Genomic DNA, 8,126 nt, shown 5'->3' on the forward strand with positions numbered 1-8,126 from the left:
ACCCGAGTTCCCGCCCTCTCCTGTCTGTTCTGCAAGCACCCTGCCTTTCCCTGACAGAGACCGCGCCCCCTAACTCCGAGTCTCTGCCCATTCCTCTTTTCGACAAGCACCCTGCCTTCCCTGACCGAGACCCCGCCCTCTAACCCCAAGTCCCCGCCCCCTCCATTCTGTCTATTTTACAAGCACAACTGCCTTTCCCTGACCGAGGCCCGCCCCCTAACCCCGAGACCCTGCCTCTTCCTCTCCAGTGTATCGGCAAGCCCTCTGACAGTTTCTTTCCTGGCCTTGGAGACCAGCAAGGATCCTCTACCTGGACAGGTAAGTGCCAGTGTTATCTGGGGGGGTGGTATCTGTATGCAATGGGGAGGCAGGGGGGGTGTTAGGAGTGTGATTTTAATACTGTATGGTGGGGTGTTGTATTAATGTAGTGTGTGTGGGGGGGGGTATTAATTTAATGTGTACTGTGAGGGGCTCTATTTATATTATCTTCATTACTTCACTGTGCGTTTTTATGGCGCTCACTGTGGAGCTTTCAGCATTATATGGTGCTCACTGAGGCGCTGTGCATTATATGGCATTCATTGCAACATTCTGTATTATACTGTGCTGACTGCAACGCTCTCTGCATTATTTGGTGCCTCTGCATTAAAAGATGCTCACTGCGACGCTCTCTAGAGAATATATTATGCTCACTGCGACGGACTCTGCATTACATGGTGCTTACTGTATCACTCTGCATTATTTGACGCCTCTGCATTAAATGGTACTCACTTTGAAGCTCTCTAATTATATGGTACTCACTGCGATGCTCTCTAGATTATATGGTACTCACTGCGACACTCTCTAGATTATATAGTACTCACTGCGACGCTCTCTAGATTATATGGTGCTCACTGCAATGGACACTGCATTACTTGGCGCCTCTGCATTATATGGCTCTCACTGCAACGTACTCTGCATTATATGGCCCTCACTGCAATGTACTCTGCATTATATGGCCCTCACTGCGACGTACTCTGCATTATATGGCCCTCACTGCAACATACTCTGCATTATATGGCTCTCACTGCGACGTACTCTGCATAATATGGCTCTCACTGCGACGTACTCTGCATTATATGGCTCTCACTGTGACCCACTCCTCATTATAGGGCACTCACTGTGATGCACTCTGCATAATATGGCTCTCACTGCGACGTACTCTGCATTATAGGGCCCTCACTGTGACGACACTATGCATTATATGGGTCTCACTGCGACATACTCTGCATTTTATGGCCCTCACTGTGACATACACTGCATTATATGGCACTCACTGCGATGTACTCTGCATTATATGGCACTCACTGTGACGTACTCTGCATTATATGGCTGTCACTGCGATGTACTCTGCATTATATGGCTCTCACTGCGACGTACTTTGCATAATATGGCTCTCACTGCGATGACACTCTGCATTATATGGCTCTCACTGTGACCCACTCTGCATTATAGGGCACTCACTGTGACGCACTCTGCATTATATGGCTCTCGCTGTGACGTACTCTGCATTATAGGGCCCTCACTGCAATGACACTCTGCACTATATGTGCCTCACTGCAATGTACTCTGCATTATATGGCCCTCACTACGACGTACTCTGCATTATATGGCACTCACTGTGACGTACTCTGCATTATATGGCTGTCACTGCGGCGTACTCTGCATTATATGGCTCTCACTGCGACATACTCTGCATTATATGGCCCTCACTGCGACAACACTTTGCATTATATGGCTCTCACTGCGACATACTCTGCATTATATGGTTCTCACTGTGATGCACTCTGCATTATATGGCACTCACTGCGACGTACTCTGCATAATATGGCTCTCACTGCGACATACTCTGCATTATATGGCTCTCACTGTGACGCAGTCTGCATTATATGGCTCTCACTGCGACGCACTCCGCATTATAAGGCTCTCACTGCGACGTAGTCTGCATAATATGGCTCTCACTGCGACGACACTCTGCATTATATGGCTCTCACTGCGACCCACTCTGCATTATAGGGCACTCACTGCGACGCACTCTGCATTATATGGCTCTCACTGCGACGTACTCTGTATTATAGGGCCCTTACTGCGATGACACTCTGCATTATATGGGTCTCACTGTGACGTACTCTGCATTATATGGCCCTCACTGTGACGTACACTGCATTATATGGCTCTCACTGTGACGTACACTGCATTATATGGCACTCACTGCGACGTACTCTGCATTATATGGCACTCACTGTGACGTACTCTGCATTAGATGGCTGTCACTGCGACGTACTCTGCATTATATGGCCCTCACTGCGACGTACTCTGCATAATTTGGCTCTCACTGCGACAACACTCTGCATTATATGGCTCTCACTGCGACGTACTCTGCGTTATATGGCTCTCACTGTGATGTACTCTACGTTATATGGCTTGTACTGCGACGTACTCTGCGTTATATGGCTCTCACTGCAACGCACTCTGCATTATATGGCCCTCACTGCGACGTACTCTGCATAATATGGCTCTCACTGCGACAACACTCTGCATTATATGGCTCTCACTGTGACATACTCTGCATTATATGGCCCTCACTGTGACACACTCTGCATTATATGGCTCTCACTGTGCCGTACTCTGCATTATATGACTCTCACTGCGACGCACTCTGCATTATATGGCTCTCACTGCGACGTACTCTGCATAATATGGCTCTCACTGCAATGTACTCTACATAATATGGCTCACACTGTGACGACACTCTGCATTATATGGCTCTCACTGCGACATACTCTGCATTATAGTGCCCTCACTGTGACCCACTCTGAATTATATGGCTCTCACTGCGACATACTCTGCATAATCTGGCTCTCACTGTGATGTACTCTGCATTATATGGCTCTTACTGTGACATACTCTGCATTATATGGCTCTCACTGTGACGTACTCTGCATAATATGGCTCTCACTGCAACGTACTCTACATTATATGGGTCTCACTGCGACCCACTCTGCCTTATATGGCTCTCACTGCGACGTACTCTGCATAATATGGCTCTCACTGCAACGTACTCTGCATAATCTGGCTCTCACTGCAACGTACTCTGCATTATATGGCTCTTACTGCGACATACTCTGCATTATATGGCTCTCACTTCGACATACTCTTCATAATATGGCTCTCACTGCAACGTACTCTGCATAATATGGCTCACACTGTGACGACTCTGCATTATATGGCTCTCACTGCAATGTACTCTGTATAATATGGCTCACACTGTGACGACACTCTGCATTATAGGGCACTCACTGCAACGCACTCTGCATTATATGGCTCTCACTGTGACGTACTCTGCATAATATGGCTCTCACTGCAACGTACTCTACATTATATGGGTCTCACTGCGACCCACTATGCATTATATGGCTCTCACTGCGACGTACTCTGCATAATATGGCTCTCACTGCGACGTACTCTGCATAATCTGGCTCTCACTGCAATGTACTCTGCATTATATGGCTCTTACTGCGACATACTCTGCATTATATGGCTCTCACTTCGACGTACTCTTCATAATATGGCTCTCACTGCAATGTACTCTGCATAATATGGCTCACACTGTGACGACACTCTGCATTATATGGCTCTCACTGCAATGTACTCTGCATAATATGGCTCACACTGTGACGACACTCTGCATTATAGGGCACTCACTGCAACGCACTCTGCATTATATGACTCTCACTGTACCATACTCTGTATTATAGGACCCTCACTGCGATGACACTCTGCATTATATGGCTCTCACTGTGACCCACTCTGCATTATATGGCTCTCACTGTGACATACTCTGCATTATAGGGCCCTCACTGTGACCCACTCTGAATTATATGGCTCTCACTGTGACATACTCTGCATAATCTGGCTCTCACTGCAACGTACTCTACATTATATGGGTCTCACTGCGACCCACTCTGCATTATATGGCTCTCACTGTGACCGACTCTGAATTATATGGCTCTCACTGCAACGTACTCTGCATAATATGGCTCTAACTGCGACATACTCTGCATTATAGGGCACTCACTGCGATGCACTCTGCATTATATAGGTCGCACTGCGACGTACTCTGCATTATATGGCTCTAACTGCGACATACTCTGCATTATAGGGCGCTACTGATACCCCATGTGCTATGAGGCCACGCATCCACGCCTATTTTTTGACTACACACCTAGGGTACATGCAGATAGTCCCTTGCACCTGGGCCCACTACTCACTATTTCCGCCACTGGGCTGTAGCATGTAAAATGCCATGGGAGGGCATGATGCGCATGCCCAGCCACTGCTATTCTTCAAGGCTCCACCTCCATCAGCCACCCAGCGCCCATCAAGTGCAGCAGGGACAGTCCAGGAGCTGGCAAACAAGCGGAGGTGGCCGTGACTGCCTTCCTGGACCTGAAGATAGTGAGCCTAAGGGCCCCATTTATTAATGAAGCTAAACACCAGTGGCATTTTTCGTATAGTATCGCAGTGATACAAACGAAAATGTCACTGTTGTTTATCTATACTTACCCCTCCGGAAAAGTCCAGCGATGTCTTCCTCGTGGGCGAGGTCCTCTGCTCAGCTGCTGGCAGCTTAACGCTGCCATCGACAGCCTTCTGTGTAATGCACATGCGGAACGGTCCATCTCCGCATGTGCATGCCACTTAACCCGACGGGGACCTGGCAGTGTAATGGGGACCGCATCACTCTCACCATCTAAAGATGGCGATAGTGATGCTGTGACAAACAGCTGTATTCTTAGATTACTACTATTTTTTGAATACAGAAAGGATGATATAAGCCATTTAGCGAGCGCAAATGGGTTTATGCATCATTGATAAATGGGGCCCTAAGTAAGTTAGCTGAGCTCTCAGTTGGTAGAGGGGTGCTGCTGGGTGACTGAGAGGCGCTGACTGTGCTGGGAAAGGGGTGCATAGAGGCCAGTCTGGCTAGGGGTGCTGACTGTGCTGGATGACTGAGGGGTGCTGTGCTGAATGAGGGGAGCTGACTGTGCTGGATAAGGGGTGCATAATGTGTCCAAGGGTGCTGTGCTGGGAAAGTTGTGCTGTTTTGGATGAGGGGTGCTGGATGAGGCCAGGGGTGCTGTGCTAAAGCAGCCTATACACGGTGCGATATAGCAGCCAATCCAACGGATTGGATTGATATTGCTGCTATATCGCACCAAGTATTGGAATGATATCGGCCAGTGCGCCCTCCCGTGGGGTCGTACATCGCACCCTCAGATCTTACTGCAGGGTCAGTTGATCTGGGGATGCGATGTGCGATCCCATGCAGCGCTATGCGGATGGGGGAGCCGGCATATTGGGTTGTCGGCCACCCGATCGCTCCGTGTGTGGGAACTGTCTGATATGTCTGATGTCGGATCCCCAGTCACGTCGCACGGTGCATATCGCACCATGCATGGGCCATGTAAGAGGGGAGAGGGGTGCTGTTCTGTGAGGCTGGCAGTGAAGGGGGCAGTATGTGGTGATGTGAGGTGGGTAGTAACTGGATCAGTGTAAGTTCTGTGTTGTAAGTACATGTAGTTATATATCTATCGAGAGACAGAGATGTGATAGATATCTTTAAATGGAGGCAAATGAATCACAATTATATGTCTTACCTAGGGCACCACATTGGTTAGGGTCGGCCCTGCGTCCATGTACAGGCAGGGGAATTGCTTTTTTAGTGAATTGGAATCTAGATGGGATTTGGTAGCTGGGATAGAGGACCTCAATTAACTGTCTAAAACCCACTGCATTAATGGCGGATATTGGAGGCAGATCTAATACTAGCATAGCTGTTATGGCATCAGTGATCTCCTGTGCAACTGGTTTGACAGCTGTCATACTTGCTTCCTCTATCAAAGTATTGTTTAACAGTCAATTGCTTTTCTAAAACTACTACTAGTAGTAGTCTTCTTGGTCCCCTACTGGGTTAAAGATCCACCCCCAGCAGCAGCAACAGGCCTAGCGCTCAAGTATTCTCCTGAGGAATCCTGGATAGGGGAGGACTCTGTTAACCTTATCAAATTGGATGCAGGACTACCGATCACGATTGGGGATATTGATGATGAAGGTGTTGGTGGTGGAGATTGCAGGTGCTTGGATCTAGCAGAGAGAGAGGAGCTAGCTGACACTGAACTTACTTTTTTAGCATATGTTTTTGATTTTGCCGAAAACTTTAATGAATGTGCTGTAAATGAAGTAACAGGGAAGAGGTTCCTAGATGGTTAAGGTCCCTACTTCTCCTTAACGTGGCTTTACAAATGCTACAGATGGCAAGACAATTGTCAGTATTGTGGTAAAAATAATTCCTCACATAAGAGTTGGATTTTTTCATCTTATGCCCAGGCATGACAATGGCCTTCTTATCATGGGCAAGAAATGCTTCAACTGGTGCCTCACTTACACAAACAACATCATCATTAACATCCTCTTTAGCGCCGGCATCAGCTACACAAATATCCCCCTTATCCTGTTGCACTTCTACTGTAGCATCCTCAATTTCTAGGTCAGCATCTTTATGACTTGTGCTGCTCATCCTAACATTGGTAGATGGTGCAGAAATGGTGAAAGGAGGCTTTTCTATGAGTATACTATCAGAAAGGTCAGGCTCACACATAGTACTTGCGGACACACTTAGGGGTATATTTACTAAAGTGCAGATTTTTAGAAGATGCTGCCCATAGCAAGCAATAAGATTCTAGCTAGTAACTTCTAGAAGGTGATAGATAAATGTTAAGTAAAATCTGATTGGTTGTCATGGGCAACAACTCCACTTCTAAAAACATGCACTTTAGTAAATATACTGTACCCCTTAGACTCTCTACACTGATTTGTGGCGTTTCTGAACAACACACAGTTTGTTCTACTGCCTTAATGTTTTTTTTCTTCTAGAGTGAGATGTTCTTGCATCGTCATGTGAGACAGAAGACGCTTGACTGACAGCAGTTGCAGAACCACCACTCAGAATAAAGGAAAAGGCCTGAGGCCCTAATTTTAGAGCGGCCTCCTGGCCACTCGCATAGCTGTGGGTGACCACTAACAGCTATAGCGAGCGGCCAAAAAGATGGTCGCGATGGTCAAGACCATCATGACCATTGGGCTTGCGACAAGACCCTTGTGGTAGGGTTTCGTCTGCCGCAAGCCCTGGAGTGCTTTTGGCTCTATCAGAGCCCAAAGCACTCCCACTGACATCACTTGTGATGTCAGTGGGGCCGGCCCCAGACGGTAGGTGTTCCCATGGGAACGCCTGTCTAGCCAGCCATGCCCCCGCCACGCCCACCAAAGGGGGCGTGCTGTCACTCATCATCGACAGCACGCCCCCTTTGTAGCGAGACCCATAGCGACGGCTTGCCCGTCGCTATCCGGGTCTTGCGCATGCGCATTACGGAGCCGTGTCCGTCGTGCGCATGTGCACTGGCCCAACATCGACCCGCTTGCGAGCGCTCGTGAGCAGGTCTCAATCAGGCCCTGAGTCTTTACTTGCCACTGCGTGTGGTGTATGGCATGTTGGCAATTCTATATTTTTCTGTAGGAAACTTTCCCTTTATTAAAGGTGTTTTTCTCTTTAGCATGGCAGTAAAATATGTTGTTTTTTTATTTTAGATGCCTTGCCTGAAAGCCTCTATGCCTTTGAGAATCGGCTTTAATAGATGACATTGTAGTGGTATAGTCATGATGACTGGTGGTGGCTGTAGCGCTTAGTGCTTGGTTGCTGCTCCTGCTGTTCTATTGATTGATTGTTGTGTTCCCTATTGATGACTGAAGTTTTTTTAACCAAAAAAATTATTTTTAATTCAACAAAAACAAAACCTGCCCTTGACCTACTGACTGTTATTGTTATATATCACAGACACAGTATCACGGTCTGAAGTTTTTTAACAACCTTTTTTTTTTAAACAAAAAACTGCCCACCAACTGTGACACCCGACACACTGCGCAGATAGTATTAAGGTGGTGGCACTTGACATACTGACCATTACTATTATATATCACAGACATAGTATCATGGTCTGAAGACTTATTTTTAAACCACACACAAGTAA

The sequence above is a fragment of the Taudactylus pleione genome, unplaced genomic scaffold (genome assembly GCF_031769625.1).
Source record: "Taudactylus pleione unplaced genomic scaffold, aTauple2 ptg000015l, whole genome shotgun sequence".
Classification (NCBI taxonomy): Eukaryota; Metazoa; Chordata; class Amphibia; order Anura; family Myobatrachidae; genus Taudactylus; species Taudactylus pleione.